The sequence below is a fragment of the Rhinolophus sinicus genome, linkage group LG13 (genome assembly GCF_036562045.2).
Source record: "Rhinolophus sinicus isolate RSC01 linkage group LG13, ASM3656204v1, whole genome shotgun sequence".
Classification (NCBI taxonomy): domain Eukaryota; kingdom Metazoa; phylum Chordata; class Mammalia; order Chiroptera; family Rhinolophidae; genus Rhinolophus; species Rhinolophus sinicus.
In genome coordinates this window covers 32,352,209-32,374,904 of record NC_133762.1, presented here as the reverse complement: position 1 = coordinate 32,374,904, position 22,696 = coordinate 32,352,209, and the positions used below count along the sequence as shown (strand labels likewise).

The 22,696-nt window shown below is 47.7% G+C and overlaps 1 long non-coding RNA gene across 1 annotated transcript in view; it reads right to left on the bottom strand.

Annotated features, from left to right (window-relative positions):
- The window catches only part of LOC109456678 (uncharacterized), a 127,204-nt gene that overhangs the window by 48,004 nt on the left and 56,504 nt on the right, over nucleotides 1-22,696 (bottom strand). The window contains exon 5 of the long non-coding RNA XR_012491314.1: nucleotides 15,224-15,558. This is a non-coding gene — a long non-coding RNA (uncharacterized LOC109456678). The remainder of the gene's footprint in view (nucleotides 1-15,223; nucleotides 15,559-22,696) is intronic.

Genomic DNA, 22,696 nt, shown 5'->3' with positions numbered 1-22,696 from the left:
TTAAAGTAGGCTAGTCTTTCAATTTTAACTGAAATGCATAGAATGTTCCCATCACCCCGGAAAGTTCCTCCTTGCCCTTCCCAGTAAACCCATCTTCCCCCAGAAGCAACCAGTGCTCTGATTTCTTTCCCTATAAGTTAGTTTCGCCTGTTCTTGAACTCCACAGACATGGAATCATACAGATAAAAGCTTTTCTGTCTGGCCTCTTTTCCTCAGCATGACTTTTTGTTTTTTGAGAGTTACTCATGTTGTCGTGTACATCACTAATCTAGTTATTTTTATTGCTGAGTTGTATTCCCTTGTATAAACAGACCAGAGCTTTGTATCCATGCTCCTCTCGATGAATATTTGGGGCAATTTCCGGTTTTAGTCTATTATGATTAAAGGTGCTATGAACATTTTTGTAAAAGGCTTTTGTGGGGAGTACATATTGTCATTTCTTTGAGGTAATTGCCAAGGAGTGGAATTACTAGGTCATAGGGTAGATACATATTTAACTCTTTAATGTCAGGCTGTTTTCCGAAAGGCTCTACCATGTAGACTCCTACTCGTGAGGTGTAGGTTGCTCCACACCCTTACCAACATTTTGTCTTGTTTTTCCCATCCTTTTTGCTCTAGGTAGTCAAGAAACTCAGCTCAGGGCACTGTATTTTTCTTTTCATCTTACATGGAAATGTTTAATCTGGAGTACAAAGAATGCTTCAGGGAGCCTCTGTTCCCCTATAATTGTATTTAAGAGTGTGGGAATATTTGGGGGTGCCCATTTTTCTGAAGGAAGGAACCACGCTTTCAAAAACCAAAGAAGTACCTCTCTAAGAAAGAGTTTGACATTTGCAAAACAATTCTTAAGAAGCATTAGGGCTCATCAGTTCTAAGATAGGAACTAGAAGGTAATGTATGAGATCAGACAATTAAGTTCGTGAACTCATCCTAGGGAAAAGTGCTACCTACCTCATTGCTGAATATCACTATGGTCACCTTCCAAGTACTCCTCTTGGGAAGCTATGCACCGATATCAGTGCCTAGTCCCCATCAGAGCTGTCATCGTATTACCCTTGATGTCCTGAATGCCATCAAAATGTCTTCCTTTCAATATTTCCTTTATCTTTGGGTAAAGAAAGGAGTCATTGGGGGCCAGATCAGGTGAGTAGGGAGGGTGTTCCAATACAGTTATTTGTTTCCTGGCTAAAAACTCCCTCACAGACAGTGCTGTGTGAGCTGGTGCATTGTCGTGATGCAAGAGCCGTGAATTGTTGGCAAAAAGTTCAGGTCGTCTAACTTTTTCAGGCAGCCTTTACAGCCCTTCTAAGTTTGTCCAGTTGGTACAAATTCACAATGAATAATCCCTCTGATATCAAAAAAATGTTAGCAACATCACTGCCACAAGTTCGTGGACTTCATTGTACCACCCACCCCTCCAGGGTGAGGAATGGTGGGAAGGGAAGTCACACTCTGTCAGCAGGAGCCTCTTTAGGGCCCATCTGAAGCTCCACTAGGATTCGGGCTTGCCAAGACTGCAGGCTGAGGATACAAGAAAGATTTCCTTCCCAGCCACACCCATGGGCAGTCCTCCTCATGGTGGGGCTGTGCCACCTCTGAACCAAGTTAAAACCAAAATTCTCAAGCCACACCCACTGAGGCAGCAGAAGAAAGAGAAATGGGGGAAGCCCTTTGGCTGTGCTTGGGGATCACCTTCCTGTGAGCTGCCCTGGATGGTCCATCAGCTCCACTGCACCCCTTGGGGGCGGAGTCAGGGTGGGGAGTCAGCTTCCCAAGGCCTGCCTGTGGGACAGGGGACCTGTCCACCCCCTCTCCTTCAGCTGGGTCATTAGCCCCAAGCTGTGCCCCCAGGGGGCACATGGTGGGTGGGTTTCCTTGGCTGAGACCTAGGGAGGAGCTTTCTGTCTCGAGTTCTGCTCACAAGCAGACATTGCTGGCCTCCTGGTCATCAATTTCTCACAGCCTCCTTTCAACACATACCAGTGTCTTCAACACTAAATCACTTGGGGAAAGGAGGGAAGGGGACAGAAACTCCCACGCTTTGCTGCTCCGCTGTAGATTTGGAGACTAGTGAGACTGCTATCCAGGTGAGCGGAACAAGCAGAGTTTCATTCATTCGTTCAGCTAGACACCGTGCACCTCGTATGTGCCAGGCCCTGAGGAAGGTGCCAGAAATACAACAAGTAAGGGAAACAAATGATAAGAGTCATTACCAAAAAAACCTGTTTTTAAAATGTGATAAGAGTTATGAAAGGAAAGATCTGAGTGCTATGAGAATATTTACCTAGGATCTATCTCAGTCTGGGCAATCATGAAAGATTTCACTGAGGACGTGACCTTTATGTCAAGACCAAAATGAGCAAAGAGTTAATTTACACATAATTCTGTGCCCTCGACCCCCAAGGTCGGGGACTCAGTGAATAGAGACCTCCAGAGTGTCCCCACACCACAGTGCTGGGTTTGACTCACTTCTTGGCTGACACACTCAGGCTTCAGAGCGGTTCAGTTCCCAGTCAGAACTGATTGTAAGATTTGGGTGAGGAACCCAGGGGCTTCAGGCGTGGCTGAGTAGGCAGTAGCCTTAGGAAAGAGCACAGAGCTTAGATTAAGACTGAGTTCTAGAGCCCAACCAACCTGAATTTGAATTTCAGAATCACCACTATTCTTACATCATGTCTCTGAGTCTGTTTCCTCCTCTGTAAAATGGGGTGAAATAACACGTACTTCATGGAATTGTTGTGAGACTTGCAAAAGACACACAGGGAGAGAACTTAGTGTGGCGTACAGAATAAGTACCAGATAAAAAGTGAGATTTTCTGCTGTACATTTGTAGTGCTCCAGTGACCAAAACAAAGATACAGAGTGCTGTGGGAACCGCCTATCTCTTATCACTTATCGTACGGTAACAATTACTTCAAAGATACTCTAAAACTGGCAAAATGCCACACTGTGTCTCAAGGAAGAAATGTTGGAGCTGAGCCTCAAAGGGTGGATATTGGACTTGCAGAGATCAAGGAGAGGTTTCCAGGCAGAGAAGGAGTATGAGGAAAGGCATGAAGACCAGAATGGGTGGGGTGCGTGGAGGAACAGCCCCGGAGCGCCAAGGGGAGAGGAGATGGCAGAGTCCCAGGCTCAAGGGCTGGGCAGGGTGGGGTGGGAGGACCCACAAGGCCTTGCTAAGAAGTTTGACTTCATCCTACAGGCCATGCCAGGCTATTGAAGATTCGGGAGCTAGTGGATGACTTGTTGGAGTTGCTGTAGTCAGAATGGAGGTTGCCTGGGAAAGAAAAACTCCAGGCAAGGGACCAAGGGGGAAACTGATGTAAGCATCTAGAGGAAGAGCCAGCACAGGCTTTATAAAGGGCCACCCCAGACACCCCACCACCAGCACACGCAGTGCCATTTCTTGGCCCCGGGCCTTGGCATCCACTACTCCCTCGGCCTCGAATTCCAACATACTTGCCCTCCAAAATTAACCAAGTCATTCATTCGGTCAACTAATATTTATGAAACACGTCATCTGTGTCAAGCATATACCCTGTGTCCCCGAAAATAAGACCTAGTGGAACAATCCGCTCTAATGCATCTTTTGGAGCAACAATTAATATAAGACCCGATATTGTATTATATTATATTATATTATATTATATTATATTATATTATATTATATTATATTATATTATATATTAAAGACCAGGTCTTATATTATAGTAAAATAAGACAGGGTTTTATATTAATTTTTGCACCAAAAGACGCATTAGAGCTGGTTGTCCCACTAGGTCTTATTTTCGGGGACACATGGTAATCCTGGCTCTCATGAAGTTGGTGGTCTAGTATAGGAGTCCACAAACTTGTTTTCTAAAGGGCTGGCGAGTAAATATTTTATCTTTTGCAGGGCAAAGAGTCTCTGTAGCAAATTCTGACTCTGCTATTGTAAAGCAAAATTGCCCATAGACACTATGTAAATGAACGAGCCTCGTTGTGTTTCAATAAAACTTTATGTACATAAATAGACACTGGGCCAGATGCGGCCCAAGGGCTGGTCCTCCTCAATAGAAACATCACCACAGGAGCCACAAGCATGAGCCATTACATATGTAATTTCAAATTTTCTAGTAGGTAGGTTTAAAAACAAATGGGTGAAATTAATTTTAGTCATGTTTTATTTAACCCCATATGTCTAAAATAGTACCATTTCAACCTGCAATTAATATAAAAAATTATTAATGAGAAATTTCCCTTTTTTTGTTATACTGGATCTTCGACATCCGGTGTGCATTTCCCACCTAACAGCACGTCTCAGTTCAGACTCTCCATGTTTCTAGTGTTCAACAGCCACCTATGGCTGGTGGCCATCCTACTGGAGAGTGCAGGCCTAACAGAAGGCAGGGCATGGAAGTGGGGGATTCTGCCTGAGAGCAAGAAGGAAAGAGAACAGGAAACTATCTGACATCAACTGAAGGCATGAATTAATTAGGATCCAAAGCCAGCGTGGCCACTTGCTTGCTGGGTAATTTTGGATATGGTTCTTAACCAATCTGGGTCTCTTTCAAGCCCAAAGTATCACACGGGTGATTGCCTTTGGCCCCTAGGTTCCAGCCAGCTCTACTATGTGGAGTTTCTGAGATTCAGAGTTTGGTGGATGGAGTCATCAACGTGGACTTCCTTTGCTAAAAATCACTTTCGATAATCTGGTCATCTTGAAAAAGACCAAGGTGAGATTTGTCATGACTACTCAGTCCACGCACCCCTCCTGGTGTCTCAGGGGATGCTTGTCTGCTCTTGAGGGCTTTAGGGGATATAAGTGGGGACCAAATAGGAGAAGCACCCTCCCCAGCTCCAAGGGGGAGGAGATCCCCCACCTCTGTAGGCACACGCACACACACACAAACGCAAGCACATACAGGAACACCATTTTCCCTTCCCAATACTAAGCCAGAAGTGACAGCTGTGATCTCCAGCACATCAGGGAGCGGGACGTGGGAACAGAAATAGACTCCACCTGAGTCAGAGGATGAGTCAGAATGTTCTAGAGAGCTTCAGAAGGGAGCTGCAGGAGGGGCTGATGGTGGGGAAGGGAGCCAGGCCTCCAGGGCACAGGGAGGGAGAATGGGCTGCTTTCCCAGCCATGGAGCCAGGGAAGGAGTCCTGGAAGGCGTGGGGTCCACGGCCTTGGCCCATGTGTATCCTGAAGGCTGGCCTGCACCAGGGGTAAAACGTGGAGGGGCGTTAGAAGGAAGTGCCTTTGGAGGTCCAAGTAGGGATGTATGGAGGCCACTCTGTGCCCACAAGACAATTATGACACCCACAACCAGTTGCTCAGTGCCGGACCCCCTCACTACAGTAGAAGCGTGTCTTGAAACCCATCTAGCTAAGTGGGTGAGATGCTGCTGATAACCCGTGCTGAACTGGGCAAACTGAGGAAGAGACAATGCTGGGTGTCCTATTTGACCCAGGTTGGGCCAATAGGGTGGCGCTAGCTCCCTGGAGCAGGGGACCTGAGGGTCCTACAGGGTCTGTGTGGCCCGGCCTAATTAATGTACATGGTCAGTGCTGGGAACCAGCCATGCCACCATGTGGGGACTCTCAGAGCGCTCGTCACACCCTCAGACCCAGGCGGCAGACTTTGGCAAGACCAGGTGAGAGGAGAGAATGAGGACAATCTCAGGAGACAGAAGCCAGCAGGTGAGGGGACAGCCTAGGGGAATGGGCCTGAGGCTGACCGCAGGCCACCACAGAGGGGTGGGTACTGGGAGTGTGGACAAACACAGGGAGGCCTCTGGAGTGTCCCCACTGGGTTTGATTTACCTCCTGGCCAACACACTCAGGCCTCAGAACAGAGACTAGCAGGTCCCTAACTAGGGCTGATTCCACAACCGGGGCTGAGGAGACCCTGAAGGAGGAACCGAGGGCCCCAGCGTGCCTAGAAGAAGCCAAGGGGACAAAAGTGGCCCCTCCCACCTATTCCCAGTCGGCTCATTCTGCACTCCCTGTGTTCACATCAACCCCGTATAACTCCTTTCAGTTTGGAGTCCCCCGAAAGCAGACCCCAAGGCAAGGACTTTGGTGCAGGTAGTTGATTTGGGAGGTGAGCCCAGGAAGCCAGAGAGAGGAGAAGGAATAGGGAGGCAGGACACGGGGAAAAGCAATCAAAGGGGACATTGCTGAGGTCACTGCGGTGGGCAATGAAGCCTGCCTGAGAGCATCAAGACCTCCGAGAAGTGTGCAGAAGTCCTCCCAGAAGTTCCCCTCTGCACAACAGGAGGCTGGAACCTTTATCCTTTCTATTCCTTCTGCTTGAAGGCAGCCCCCAGGAGAGTTCATTCCCTGCCCCCTGCCCCCCGTGGTTCTGGAGAAAGTCCTGGGGCAGAGTGAGAACTGACTTACCTGCAGTGCCCTGGAGGTGGACCTCAGGCCAGGCTGTCCTGGAATCTGAGTGGACACCCAGGCACCTGCCTCAGTTTCCCCTGCACGTCAAATAAATGCAAACTCCCTCCTATGGCCATGGGGACAGTGTAGCCTGGCGGCGGTGTACTTTTCCTACCTCCCATCTCTCCCCTCTCCTCTCACTCTTCAGGCTGGAACTGCCTGTACTAGTCAACAGCCGTATTGGTCTCCTCTCCATTCCCAGAAGCAGACACACCTCAAGCTTTAGCGTTTGCTCTTCCTTCTGCAAACACTCCAGGTACATGGTCACATGGTCAACTCCTTCTTGCCCTTCCGGTCTCAGCACAAGAATCTCCCGTTAGAGAGATCTCCCCTGACCACCCGACCCGAAGTCCAACTCCTCTGTTAATTCTGCTCATGCCCCAGTGGTGCACTGCGAAATGTTTAGCAACCAGCTTTCAGTGAAAAACGAGAGCCCTGACTTGTTGTGTTGGCAAGTCTACAGAGCACAAAGGCTCCCACCAAGGTCAATGTCAAGCTAACAGCATAAGGTCACCGATTGTGGAGTCGGGAAGAGAAGCAGTGACATATCGTTATAGAGTATTTCCATGGATACAACAGAAGCAAACAACTTCAAGAGTATAGATAATAGTAAAATAATTAAGAAGTGATGCATCTGGCTTTTTCTTCTATTTTAATATAATTTATTCAACTGTATATTTATATAATGCAGTTTTTCATAATGGCTGTGTTTAACAACCAGCTCACAAACCTGAGTCAGCTCTAGAACCACTAGATAGTCCCATGTCCTTTCCCTCTCTGCACCTTTTAAGATGTGCAATTAGGTTTCCCTTTGCTTTACTCGATTTATGCTAGCCCTCTAGAATGTGGGATCCAGGAGGGTGGGACCATGACTGATTTATTTCAGTTGTGTCCTCAGAGCCCAGCGCAATGCCTAGTCCACAATAGAAATTCAATAAATATTTGTTGAATGAATGTATAAATGCATGAATGCATGAATGAATGGGAAAATGAAGTCAATGGACGTCATAGGGTTGGGCACCTCTGCTCTGGACTACAGAGGGAACACCCACATTAGATCCCACTGGGCTTGTCGAGGTGCTCCCAACAAGGGTGTGGGGAGCAAACCGGGCCCAGAGGTTCCAGGCAGAAGAAGGCAGGCTGTAGGAGGAGACATGAATCTGGAATCATTGCTGAAAGTCTTGGGGTGTTCCAGGCATGGCCTCTGGGGGGGTTTTATTGTACCTCCTCCCTATAGCTCAGTGGGCCCGTGGGTGGCTGGGGCTTTCAGACATATCAGGAGTGAGCAGAGTTCTCCATCACAGCCCTCCATGTGGGACTTTGTAGGGGAAGGCTGAACAGGCCTGGTCTACTCTGGTATGTCTGGGATCGCAGCCCTTTGTGATCCCTGTGCAGGCTGTACCCTCCACAAAGGGGTCGGCAAGGACCCCAGGGAGAACAGCACACTTAGTGAGCTCATGCCCATTGGCTCTCCAGCCTGGGAGCCTACTGCCCCCATGCACAGAAGACGCCTGACGTCACTTGTCTGTCTGCCGTGCCCAACATGCCACTCTGCGCAGGAGAGATGGCAGAGGATGCTTGCAGCATGAATGAGCCAATGAGTAAGGCATCTTCCCAGCAGAGCAAATGTGAATCAGAGACATTTCCCACTCAGACCAGTCCCCTGTCTGGCACTGGCAAAGAGCACAGAGAGGCCAGGCCAGTTCTGCCCATTACTGCAATCCAAGGTGGTGGTTAAGAACCCGGGTCACATCCCAGCTCTGCCACTCTCTAGCTTGGGCCTTTATCTCCTCATCTATAAAATGGGAATAAATCATTATAGGTTGCTGGGACGGTTGAATGAAATGATACAAGTAACGGGCTTGCAAATGTCCAAGAACAGCAAAAGAGTTTTAATTTGTAAAGCACTTATATAGCATTTTCTTTGTGCCAAGAATTGTCCTAAGCACCTTATAAATATTCACTTATTTAGTATCATACTTGTGTGTTATACTGCTTCTCACTGTGGTTTTATTTGTTTGTTTTTTGTTTCTTTGTTTGTTTGGTTGGTTGGTTTGCTTTGCTTTGCTTTGTTTCAGGTTTTGCTATTATTATTGCTACAGAATACATTTCTTTCTCTCTCTGGGCCTCAATATTTTTATCTGTTAAATGGGGCATTGTGTTAAATGGCCTCTAATCCAATGTTCCCATTGCTATTAATCTCTGATTCCCTTCTCTTGGTTCACACCAGCTTTTCAGACCTTTCTGAGTCCCAGGTACAAAAGGGATTCCCATTGCAGGGATGTGGCCCAGTGGACCAGCCTGTTGCCAGGAGAATACGGCAATGGTGGCCACTTGCTCAACTGCAGAGACTGTGGATGCCCCCGCAGCCATTCTTACCCCACCAATGGTGTATGGTGCCAACTCAGCTCTCACACCTTTCCATCCAAGAGAGTGCTAGGAGATCAGCCTTTTGAGACAAAAATCCAACACTGCCAATTCCTTTCATTCCTCTGTCCATACTCACTTACTGTGCACCCACTGTGTGTGCACCAAGAGCTGTGCAATGCTTTGGGAAGAAGGTAAGGAACAAGACAGGAAGATTGCTGCCTTCATCAAGTTGACACGATTGGAGGAAACAGAAAATAAGCAAGTCAACAAATAAGCAAACAAGCTAATTTCAGGAAAAGCGTCAGGGGCCAAAAAGAGTGTAAATCAAGCAAATAAGACAGAGAGTGGCCGGGAGGGTGGTCAGGGCGGGCCTCTCTGTGGAGGTGACTTAGGAGCTGAGACAGGAAAGATGACAGGAGCCAACCATAGGATGAGCTGGAGAGGGATGAAGGGCGGGGCCTCTTAAAGGAATGACCTGGCTATCTGGAGTTCAGGAAGCAAGGTGGAGAATGGCCCAGAGGTCAGCAAGGCAGCAGGGGCAGGTCACGTGGCAGCTGCCAAGTCAACATAAGGAGCTTGGATTTTCTTCTACGTGTATTTGCCTATACACCAGACCTGCTATGTCATTTGTGGGGCCGAGTGCAAAATGGAAATGAAAAACTCCTTTTCACGAAGCATCAAGAGTTTCAAGATGGCAACCACAGAGCACTAAACCAACACAGGCCCTTCCAAGCACGGTCCTAGCTAAGCATGGGGCCCCACCCACAGAGCCAGCCCTGTCTGTACAAAACTCTGTTGGCATCACCAAAGCTTTCTTTAATTCAATAAATCGGTAGTGAGGGCTTAAAATAAGCCAGGCAGTATGCCAGGCATGGGGAGTACGAAAAAGTGAATGATCAAACCAAGAAAGACACTTTGACCTTAATTTTTCCATTAGATTTTCTCCACTAAGCTTATGAGGTCAGAGGCCTGACCTTTCTTTGCATATTTGATGGTCGTCAGACCTGCAAAGGTTCAGGCCATTCACTGAACGGATTTGACTTGATTCCTGAGTGATGATGGGAACCTTTATTACACGTCGCCATGTGCCTGGCACACACGTGCGTTATTTCACTTAATCTCCCTACCACCACCCGTCAACAAGAACCATGCAAGGAAAGCAGGAGATGAGAAATCAAGCTCAACGAAGAGAATTAATTTTTCCAAGTTTACACTGCTTACTGGTAAGTGGGGGAGCTGGGATTCAAACTCAGTTCTCATTGAATCCAGAGCCCTCCCGCTCTAGGTGCACAATCCTTACTCACGAATACCGTGTGTTCAGGTGATTGTTCACACTAGAGATTCAGGTGTAACCTTCAATAACCTTGAGAGTGACTAATATCTATGCCCTACCCTAAGGCCTCTACACAGATTTTCTCATTTTTTTTTCCTATTAAACAACCCTTTGATGCAGAGAGTACAATTTCCCAACTTTCCTGGTGGGGAGACTGAGACTCAGAGAGACTCAGTAACTTGCCCAAGGCCTCGCAGGCAATGTGCAATGGAGCTGGGCTAAGTCAAGCTGTGTCAATTGTCCCAGGGTCAAGGTTCCCGCCGTGACGCCTCGCTTTTCTCCCTTCACGCTAAGGCCGTGCTCAGTTCTTGCTGCTATGCAACCCCTGGTCAGTTGATCATTTTCTTATTGGAAAGGTCAAAGCTTAGAAGACAAAGGAGCCAAGCCCAGAGGGAAGGTCTGGGGTTTGACCTGGTGTCAACATCAGGGCTGAAGATTGCTTCATGCCCAGCCCAAGAGGAACAGGAAAGTCTGACTTCTCCCCCAAACCATGGGAAATAGTTCCTTTGCTAAAAAAAGCGAGGCCAGAAGCAAGAGTGTTACATGTCAGGGCCCTTTCTGCCACAGTCTTTCCCTTTGTCTTGGCCTTTTGGCCAATGGACAGGGCTATCTTGAAAGAGGAAGATTTGCTCACTTTTGGTTTTCTAACCAAGGATCTGAGAGACTTCCCTAAAGAAACGGGCCAGGCAGGGAGGTTCTGGGGCCCGGCATGGCCTCGGAAGCTTGGCCCCTGCTCTGTAGTGTCACCTTGCAGGGACTCTCGAGTGAGGACTCACAACCTCACTCTAGCCTATGTAGACCTCCCGGTGTAGCCCTTGTCCCAAGCCATAGAAAATGCACGCAGCCAGGGGAAAGAGCGACACAGGTACAGGTGTGTGTGTCAGTCCCAGGTCTGCTGGGGTGGGCTGAACTCCCAAGCCAGGCAGAAGCTGTGTCTGGGAGAACTCAGTATGCATCCCACAATGCCCCTTGTGGGAGCTGGGCAAGCCCACTCCCCAGTGTGGGTCTATGCACCCCCATTTTACTGACTTAAATGACAACCGGTATTAAGGAACAGGTCAAACTTATAATGCAATATATTTCTTGGTCTCAGTGAAGTCGCAGAAGCAGAAGAGAAGCTGAAAAAAGCAGTGAGGGCTAAGCTCAAGGGGGCAGAATGAAAATCCGAGTCCAGGTTTCAAACGGGAAGCACTGCATGTTTTCCCCCCAGCCTCACATTCTTCGCGTTGATTTGTCTTGCGTCGCTAGCGTAAGTCTGTTTTGAGTCCTTGTATCTCTAAGAATGTCTACCTATTCCTTTTACTAGGAGGTCTTCAAAATTCTCAAGTCCCAATCTTTTGTCTTCAAAACCTTGTCAAGCCACCTCCTTTGGAAGACAGTCCGTTTTCATATTCTTTATAAGAAATCTATTTTTTCCTTCCGTGATGTTTCTAGTATAAAAATAAATTACCCTTACAATGGAAATATGTTGTGTTCGAAGTAGTGAACTATTTTTTCTTGGACCGTAAGCCCTTCCATTGTGCAGACTCAATGAAGTTTTCTTCAAGTATTTTTTTTAAAGCTGTCACTTATGGAGCATTTAGGGCCTTATTTTAAAAAGTAACTTATGGAACCCTTATAAAAGTCTTTATCCATGAGTGATTAATGAATGTTATGGCTGAGAGGGTTGCATATGGAGGCAGGCTATCTGGGAGCCTTTCCAGAGGATGACCTTGGACACGTCACCCAAGCCCTCTGAGCCTCCATTCCGTCTGTCATGTGGGGCTGCAAAGGCACCTACCTCACTGTGGCTGTGAAGAGTAGATGCGATAACACAAAACACTCACACAGCACCTGCACATACGAGGGCCTCTACAAAGGCCGACTTTTAGTATGAAGCTCCTGTTCCTTTGAAGGAAACGGGAGCTGTGAGAAGTCAAGTGAGTTGCTTCACATCATACGGCTAGAGGTGATGGAGTGGGAATTCCAACCCCACCCCAACTTTCTGAATCCAAAGTCTACATCCATAATTATCAGAGTATGGTGTCCTGTGCCTATTATCCGCCTGGCATGGAGTACTCTGTGACTCAAGAGGACTTTCTTTATTAACAACCACATAGCACGGGGAACAGAACAGAAGCTAAGGGATGGCTTCACGCACCGACCCCAGGAGGGTTTTGGGATCAGTTAGCTTTAGCCTCTCTGCATCAACCACATTTGGTGATCCAGAAACCACACCAGCCAGCAAGCTGAAGATAATGCTGCAAAGGCATCCTCATAACCCAGCTCAACACTGCTTCAGGCAGGAACATCAGGCGGAACAGAATTATGAAATTAAATTTACTTGCCCTCCCCAGCAGAGACAAACAAGAAATCAGATACATATAGTCACTGAAGTATGTTTTTCTGATGTGCACAAGCTCAGGCTGCTGCGAAAGCACAGAGGAAGAATTTAAAAAAGCACACAGGATGTGGGTATCAGGAAAGACTTCCTGGAGGAGGTGACATGGGCACGATCTTGAAGAATGAATGAGTCGTCATGTTTAAAAAAAACAATAAGCCTGCCAACAGACATAGTGGTCTGAGGGCATGGTGGGATATGGTTAGGGAAGACCCGCCATGTATATCCTTACATCTTCATTCATTCGAGAAAATTAATGAACTCCAAATAGATGTCAGGCCCTGTGCTAACTATGGGGAAAATAAAGCTTCATCTAACCTCCTGTAGCTTCCAGTGTGACCCATGCGCAGAGCATGGCAAACAGTGTGGGAGGTGTTTCTGATGGACAGGGGTGAGAAGAAGGGATCCAATGCACGTTGCAAATGGAAAAAGAGGATGGATTTTGAGCTCCATTTTTGGAGATAGAATATGCAGGATTCTGAGACTGATATATTCCAGGGGTGAGGGAAAGGAAGATATCTGGGAGTCTGTGGGATCTCCAGCACAAGAGATTGGAGGGAACGAGAGAAGGGAAATATGTTTGGGAAGTTCAATCGAGTTCAGCTTTAGAATCAGCTTTGTAAATCTGTGAGTCTAGAAATTCGACTAGAAACTCCTTGAGGGCAAGAATGAAGATTGCAGCTCCTCGAAAGCCCTGCATCCTCACCTATGGGACCTAACATCATCCTTCTAGGTAAACACTGGCTGTTCAGTGAGCCCTTGCTGACTTGACTTGTCCTACCTGCCCTGTGTTCCAACCCAATCTCATCCTGCAGACCGGTCCAGTTCGCAAACTCGCTTTCAGCCACACCCCACCTGAGCTGTGACTCCAGAAGCTTCCGCACATCACAGAAGAACGCAAAACTGTTTCTCTTTTCAAAAACCAAAGTGCTCCCAGGATTGAATGTGTGAATGCTCGTGCAGCTCTAATCTTGGCAAACATCTGCTACCTTTGTGTGGCAAATGCAGCCTCTTTAGAACAGTGCCTTTGATTTCAGGGAAAGACAAATCAGGCTGCATGTTTTTGTTCTGAATGCATCTCATCACAGGAGGAAATTTTCCGGCAGCTTGGAAATCTGAATGTTTGAGAAATGGATTTTTTTTTTTAAACAAAGAGTTCACGATAAAGAATCGACAAGGTTCCTGAAAGAGATGAAAGCCAGCTTTCTATTCCTGTCTCTTTTCCCCTCCCTTGCCTCATCTTTTTCTGGATTCTTTTTCTGAGGTCTTTCTCTGGAGCCAAGTGTCATCTGCATTGCCATTTCCAGAGCTGAGGTGGCAGCTGAGGTGGCAGCTCTGCTGGTCTTGGAGGGTTGGGTGAGGGCTGGCAGTGGCCTGAGTGGTCTCTCTACATAGAGTCAGCTACAGACTAAGCCACAGGCTCCTCTCCCCTGGTGTTGGGACGTGTTTGCAAATAATCGAAATGGAGAGATGTTTGCAGTGCCAGAGTGTGTCTGAGATGCAGCCCCTCACTTTCATGGCCCAATTATAGGGTGTTGGTGTAACTGTCCCCGAAGCAGCAGGAGTGGAGAAACAGGCTCCGGCGAGAGCATCAGGTATTCATCTCCTCTCGCTGCTGCCTTCTGGCTGGGTGAGCCTGAGCGGGCGCTTCAGACTTGCTGGATCTCAGGGTCACTGTACAATGGGCGGCAGTAAAGCCCACTCACTGTCCGAAGACAATGGGTGAAAGTGTGTACAGCTGCCTTACAAACAGGAAAACCACATGTAGATGTAGGGCGACCCACCGTCCTGGCTTATCTGGGACAGAAAGGTTTCCAAAGTCGTGGGTCTTTCAGTGCTAAAACCAGGAGAGTCCTTCACAAACCAGGATGGTGGGTCACCCTATGTGTCTTCAAATATAGCACAACTACAGTGTGACAAGGATAAGAACTAAGGTCATCAAGAACGTAAAACGAGTTTTCTGGAAAAATGTGCACTGACTGATTCATTAAGCAAATATTCCGAGAACTTTATGACGGGGCTAATCCAGAGACTTTCTTATTCTAATTTAGTCCTGCATCAGCCCCCACAGAGTTCAGTTACACTCACACAATAATGACAACATACACCTCCCAGGTTGATTTTAGTTGTACATCTGTTTCACAAATATCTATACCACTTTACTTTTGCTGTCTAACAAGCCACCCAAAAGCTTAGTGGCTTAAAACAACAGTTATGGGGCCGGCCCAGTGGATCAGGTGGTTGGAGCTCCATGCTCCTAACTCTGAAGGCTGCCAGTTCGATTCCCACATGGGCCAGTGGGCTCTCAACCACAAGGTTGCCGGTTCAACTCCTCGAGTCCCGCAAAGGATGGTGGGCTCCGCCCCCTGTAACTAAGATTGAACATGGCACCTTGAGCTGAGCTGCTGCTGAGCTCCCGGATGGCTCATTTGGTTGGAGCGCATCCTCTCAACCACAAGGTTGCCAGTTCAACTCCTTGAGTCCCTCGAGGGATGGTGGGCTGCGCCCCCTGCAACTAGCAACGGCAACTGGACCTGGAGCTGAGCTGCACCCTCCACGACTAAGATTGAAAGGACAACAACTTGACTTGGAAAAAAAAAAAAAAAGTCCTGGAAGTACACACTGTTCCCCAATAAAGTCCTGTTTCCCTTCCCCGATAAAATCTTAAAACAAACAAACAACAAACAACAAAAAAACAGTTATGTACTTACCTCATGATTCTGTGGATAGCAGTGTGGGCTGGCCTCAGCGGGGCAGCTTTTCTTGCCTGGGCTTACACAGGGATTTTCAGTCAGTGGCTTGTCCACTGGAGACTGGTTGGTCTAAGATGGCCTCAGCTGGGATGGCTCGTTTCGGCTCATCGTCCAACTGGCTAGCCTTGTTCACATGATGGCTGGGCAGGGATCTGGAAAAGCATCACAGCCCACAGCTTAGACTCAGACCTGGCACACTATCACGTCCACCACTTTCTCTTGGCCACAGCCAGTCACAGGCCAGCCCAGATTCAAGGGGTGTGGAGACAGTCTCCATCTTTTGATGGCAGGAGCTGCAAAGACACACAATTCCCAGGGGCAGAGAATGAGGGAGGGTAGGAAATGATTGACAACAACATCCTTCTGATTTCTTTTATAAAACATAGAAACCAGGGACTTTACTAATTATAACAATCTACTGTCATATTATTACCATCCTCGCCGTCATTCAAGCCAGAAACCTTGGGATTCTCCCAGGCTGTTTCTCTAGCTCCCTCTACATCCAACCAGCCACCATGCCCTGCCACGTCAACCTCGTAAGTGTTCCCCACACCGCCCCTCCTCTCCATCCCCATGCCCAGGCCTGAGTCCAGAAGCAGGCCATCACTCCCTGGGATTATGGTGGCATGCTTCTAATCCTGTCTCTGCTTTCAGCCTCACCCTTGCTAGTCCGTTCTCATTGCAGCCAGAGTGATCTTTCTAAAGTGCATGTCACTCCTCTGCTCTAAAGCCTCTTTTCGTTTCTTACTGCTGCCAAATCCCATCTATCAAAGCCTTTCTACTCTCATCTCGCAACAACCCCTCCCTGCCAAGTCACTGCGCCATCACCAAGGCTAAGGTTCTGGGCACGGTGAGCGACTGGGCTTTCCTTAAACAAATCATGCCTTTGCATGCTTGTTAAAATGTATGTCAGTCTTCCAAGAATGTTTCCTACAGCCTAGATGTTTCTTACCAGTTAGACCTAGACTACAAACCCACCTGCATGCCCCAAGGAGTGGCCATTTATACATGTTTCTGTCTCTGTTATTGGGTCTTCCCAATGCTAACACAAATCATGGATTGGGTGTATGAGTCAGGGTTCTTCAGAGAAAATTAACACATATGATCATGGAGGCTGGCATGTTCCAAGAGCTGCAGGATCAGTCAACAATCTGGAGACCCAGAAGAGCCAATGGTTTTTAGTTCCAGGTCAAGTCCGAAGGCCTGAGATCCAGGAGAGCGGATGGTGTAGTTTCCATCTGAAAGCCAGCAGGCTCAAGGCCCAGGAAAAAGCAATGCTTCCGTTTGAGTCCAAAGGCAGAAAAAAAAGTCAATGTCCCAGTTCAAAGATAGTCAGGCAGCAAAGAATTCTCTTCTACTAGAGGGATGAACTTTTTGTTCTCCTCAGGCCTTTCACTGATTGAATGAGGCCCACCCTCATTAGGGAGGGCAATCTGCTCTAATCAGTCTACCAATTTAAATGTTCATCTCATCCTAAAACACCCTCAGAGGCACATCCCCAAAGAATGTTTGACCAACTATCTGGGCACTCCATGCATGGCCCAGTCAAGTTCACACATGACACTAACCCTTACAGTGGTCAGTGATTTTGTTGGTGAAAAACAACACAAAAACAATGATGCTAAAAGGCAAGAGAAATAAGACTTACAGATTGCCTAATGGAAAGAAATATTCCACTCACCCTTCTTAGTTTTGGAAAATACCCATAGTGGTAGCTATGGTGAGCAGAAGATGACAAAATTAATGATCGAGTCCCTCTGGGCATGGGACATTTGTAATTCACCTGCTGAGGTTACTCCCAAGCCCATGTTCTGCTCCCGTCTCCACTACTCCATTGAGTTCACACAAGCATTACCTCTCCCTGGACAACCACATTTGCCTCCTCACCGGTCTGTCCACATCCACTCAGGCATCCGTCAATCCCCTCACAGCAGCCAGAACATCTTGTCAAAAAACAAACCAAATTGGATCCCACACCTTCTAAATCCCCTCTGACGGCTTCCCACTTTTCTTAGAAAAGAAACCAAATCTTTATCTTAACCAGCAAGGCCCCACCCAGTTGGCCAGCACCTGCCTCTCCAGTCGGCCTCAAACCCTGCGGTCCTTCAACTTCCATGATCTCACCCTATGGCCTTCTTTAGTTCCCACTTCCCTCGAAGACTTTGCATATGCCATTCCCTTTCTCTGGAACATTCTCCTACTACCACCCACCTCCTATCCATGCTTCAGATCTCTGCTCACTTTTACGTCTTCAGGGAAATCTTCCTTGACCATCCAGTCTAGGTCAAGTCCTCAGTAGAACTATTATTTTCCCTCCTCACACTTAGGTCTCTGTATCATTATGGATGCATTTGGTGTGATTATATAGCTCTCATCTTTCTCTCTCTCACCAAACTGTAAACTCTGGAGCACAGGAACTTGTCCGTTGTTGTCCTGCACTGTACCTCTAGCACTTCGTTTGGTCCCTGGCACAGAGGAATAAGTCAAACCATTGGAGGAACTAATTAGTTAATGAGGAGTAGCTATTCTATGCAGTTGGCTTCACCCTCCATTGGCTGCGCAAGGTCCTGTGCTTTGCAGTCTTCAGGGGAGAAGGGAGAGCTGGATGAGCTGGGAGTGAAAAGTGGAGGAAGATAACTGAGTGTCGCTGCAAGATTCAGAACCCTATCCTGGAATCAGCCGTTGCTTCCCTGCAATGTGCAAGCATCCATTGTAATTTACCCATTTCTGCACCAAAGAAGTGAATGACTGGCTCCCAACGCCTGCTAGCTGGATGGCACATTTACTTTCTCTCTTTGGGAATCTTAAGTTGTGTAGAAATCAGTGGAGGTGGGCAGCAAAGAGAGGGAAGGTGGGCTGTATTCGCCATTGTCACAATGCCAAAGAGAAGAGACCGGCTAACATCTAAAGATGTCCCCAGTCACCCACTTTACTCAGCATTCCTAAGAAAGAACACACACACACACACACACACACTCCCTATGAGAAAGAAACTAAGCCAACTTCAGACCACTGAGTCAAATGGCCCTGAAGGACCTACCAGTCAGCTGCTGTACACTGAGCTTTCACCAAGCACCAGGCACTCATCTAGGTGCCGGTATCACAGCAGAGAACAATCCTCTGGGTGCAGAGCCTGTCCTCGTGGACCTACAGTGAGGTGGGGGCAATGGAAGCCGAGAGGGAAGTGCAGGAGCTTGGGCTGCTCAGAGAAGGGACACTGACCCAGACTTAGAGGTCGGCAGAGACTTGCCAGAGGAACTGAGAGCAAAACTGTACCAAGGTAACCCCTCCAAGACTTGGCTTGCTCACATACAAAATGGAGATAATAAGCCCCAGCTCCCAGAGTGGGTTGAGAGTGATTAATTTAAAATAACAATAATGCGGGCTCACTTTTCCTAAGCACTTGTTCTGGACCAGCTGCTGGGCTAAGCATGTCTTGTGCACCAGCTCATTAAATCTTCATCCCAACTCTAGAAAGCATGGAAAAGTATTACGCCCATTTTACCAATGTATAAACTGAGGTTTAGGGAAGTCTCTGGTAACCCAGGTCTGCTTGGCACCATGCTTTGGAAGGAGGGCACTCTGCCACCTCCTTAATGCAACAATGAAAAGCACTCAACCCAAAGTAAACCATCACTGAATTTCAGTTCCCTTTCTTCCCTTGCCCCCTCCTCTCCTGTATCCATAGAGAGGGGAAGAAAAGATCCCAGAGTTATTTGCTGGTTTCTCCAGATTGCACGAAGCCCGTTTATCTATATAAACACAGTCTTTGAAAGGGCATAGAAAGAGGAAACCAGCATATTGAGAATTATTCCCACCTTAAGAACAATAAACTAAATTCCCCAAGTCCATTCGTGGCCTCAGCCCTCACCCAGGGGAGGTCCTGGGGAGGAAGGCTCCTGGCTCCACGGCCCCTGGGTCTGGAGGTCACAGAGTTTCAGGTCTGGTTGCCAGAGCATTCCAATGAGACAGTCCAAAAATTAGTCAAGCCTCTAGGGTGCCTGGAGTCAGACTTCCTCACAGTCTCCTGTGGCTTGTGTTCTAGAAGGTGTAGCTGCAGCTGCTGCTCTGCTGACCCCTCTGGAGGACTTGGTGCTATCCCATCCACCAATGCATCACCCCGCTGGCCTGGCCCTGCCTTATCCTCTTGACCTATGTCCAGCCCTTTCACTGTATTCCAAGGTTTGGCCTCATAGAAGATGTATTCATTCACCATTTGATTTATTCATTCCCTTATTAGAAGGGGTCTACAATGTGCCAGGCCTGTGTCTATGCATTTATCCACTCCCCATTATACTGATATGCTGAGTATGTTTGCAGATAACTCGGAGGAGTTGACCTGACTCCTGGCCAGTTGCCGCATCTCTCACTTGGCTGTGAGCATATGCAGCCAGCTGTCAGCCAGCCTCCTCCCTGCACTTGATTCCAAAGCTGCAGAGGTCAAAACAGTGGGAGTGTGATTCTGAAGTTGCTGGGATGGTGTCCCTGCCTTCCATAGCTCAGCTCAGTCGAGAACAACCAAGCTCAGCCCCTCAGGTCAATCCAAGGAACCCTGGGAGACCCTGCCCCCAGCAGGCAGGGGTTGAGCTTGCTATTTCTCTTGCAATGGCAGCAACATTTGGCCTGGCGGGGAGGGCACTCTGGGCTCCTCAGATACCTCTGAGAACAGTCCCCAAGACATACTTCTTGTCCTGACCTGCATACTCAGTTGGCCCAACAAAGTAATCAAGTGCACAGACTTCAGTGTCAGCCGAACTTAGCATCACAGCCTGGCTCTGGCACTTTCTAGCTCAGTGAACTTAGGCAAAAATTGCTTCATGTACCTAGTGTGCAGTTTCCCCATCTACAAAAAGGGAGGTGATAATAATAATAGTGGCACCAGCTCCATAGGGTTGGTTTGATGACTAAATGAGATAACGCTGGCAGAGGATTTAACCCAAAGTTTCTCAACCTCAGCACCAGTGACATTTCAGGCTAGAAAACTATGTGTTGTGTTGGGTACCCTGTGCATTCTAGGGCATTCCTAGATTCCACACACTAGATGCCAGTAGCACACTTCCCCCTCAGTTGTGACAACTAAAAGTATCTCTAGACATTGCAGAAGTCCCCAGACACATTTCCTTATTGAGAACCAATGGATTAACCCAGTGCCTGAAAATATATTCAATTATTGTTAACCATTATTATTACTGGCTGCTGGATCCCAGCCTGCTGGATGGTCTTTGGCCCTTGTCCAGATGTTGCCAATGCCACCCCCTGAGAGTTATTCCTGACCCCAGTTTTCTGTGTATGAGCAGGACCCTGATTTAAGATATCCAGAATTACGGCACTGTCAACAGCCTGATAATACCTATGTGTCTGCTATGACATACTGAAGAGCTAAGACCTGTGCCCAGGGGAATATCACAAACAAAGAGAATTGGGGGAGGGTAGAATCAATAGGGGAATTTCCTGAGGCAATCTGAAGCTAGAAAGAAAGTGGGGATCAATTCTGAGAGGGCCTAAGAGCATTAAGAGGATACCATTCCACCAATGCAATAAGACATGAAAAGAAATAGAGATTATGAGATACTGTCAGTACTATCAATGTGAGGCTCAGAACCCCTTGACTGTGGACCTGTTCTGAAATAAAATGCATCTATGGATGTAAAAATGCCTAGCCCATCACCTGGCCCATTGTAGGCCCTCAGTAAAAGGTCATCTAAAATTGCCATGCAGTTTGACTTATTTTGTCAGGGGAAAGGTTCCATCAGACATTTGGCTCAGTATCCTAGAATGTCAGAGTGAAGAGGGATCACAGCTAAAGATATTTCCATGGTGAGAGAAGAACTGGATTGTGCAGAGCGTGATGTGGTGTGTAAATGGGAAAAAAAAACTAGAAATGGAACTAGGTGTCCCAGATCCTGTAAGTGACTGCAATGCTCATATGCATGTATGCTGACTCATGCTGAGCCTAGCATTAAGGTTACCTGAGAATCAAACTCAGCGGCTGGAAGAGACGTGAGCAGGTGCATTTGGATACGTGGCCTTAGGCCACTCCCTGCCCTTGGCCTTGGCATGCCTCGGGCTATCATCCTGACTCCTCTTGACTCTGTTCCCCTGTGCTCCTGTGCTCCTGGTCTCATTTCCATTTTCATGCCTCTCTCTTCTCCCAACCCTCCTCCCCACACAGCCTGGTCAAGCCTTATCCGTACCATCTGATCCGATGAGTGTAACCTAACTCTTCATTGTTTGGCTTAGTGTCTCCTCCCTGAAAACAACTAGCTCCTATTGAGTGTTCATTATGTGCTAAGAATTTTATATGCAATACCTGTCTGTGCAATAAGGGTCAATATTATTGTTTCCATTTTACAGATTATAAAACTGATGCTTAGACAGTTTCATATGTGGGAAAGGATAGCTAGGGTGTTAATGAGATACAATTAAAAGACTAACAGACTAAAGCACTAGTTGTGGGGAACATGATATCCTAGAGTAATAGGTGGAGGTAGTTGAATTCTTGGAGAGAGTGAACTAGTTTATTATGAAAGCCAGAGGGAGGCGGTGGCTGGTGAATGCTTTCTGGGAAGAGAGATTATTTCTCAGAATTGTGCTGATTCATTCATGTCTGATAAATAGATTCATTGGGGAGTGGCGAGGTATTGGAGGTGGGATTCCTGGGTGGTGGGATTCACACCCAGGTAGCATCTCTCTGCTGCCTCCAGCCCACCTAGAAGCCCACATCCTACTCAGAAGCCAGACCCATGCCATGATGAGGCACTCATTTGTCCTCACCAGATCCCCAAATCACAGGCGGGGTGGAGATTACAGGGCTCCACCTGTCCTAAAGCTGGACCTCCAGCTCCTGACCCACTTCTGACTAACCCATCTGTGGAGCCGTCCAAAAGTATGACCCACTTCCCACAGGACTCCTCCCCAGACAAGCTTCCCTGTGGACCTGCATTGTGCCCTGGAGTTCCTACAGCCTGGAGGCACCAGCACCGCCTGTCCTGGACAGCTCCACCCAGCCCAGCCCTCACCTGGGTGTTGCCCTGGTCTCCGCCCTCTCCTTCCCCCTCAGCCCAAGTCTTCTGGCTCTGGCTGCTCTGATCCAGAAATGTGCCTCCCTTGCTTAGGCCTTTTTAACAGTTGCTGTCGCTGATCCAATTTCTCCCCCTCGGATATACTCACCCCTCCAAAATGCAAATCTGTTCATATCAGGTTACTGCCTAAACACCTGCCATGGATTCCCTTTTTCTCTAGGATAAAACCCAAGCCCCATAGGTTGGGTGTCCCATCCTGAGGAAGACTCTATCCGTCTAGGTTTTCCTCTGCCTGGTGAGTCCCGGGAGAATGGGGTTGCTTAAGCTCAGCACTAAGAGTTCCAAACATTTGGCCCTATGCACAGTAACCCTTGAATCTTAGAATCTTCCAATTTAAAGAGACATTAAA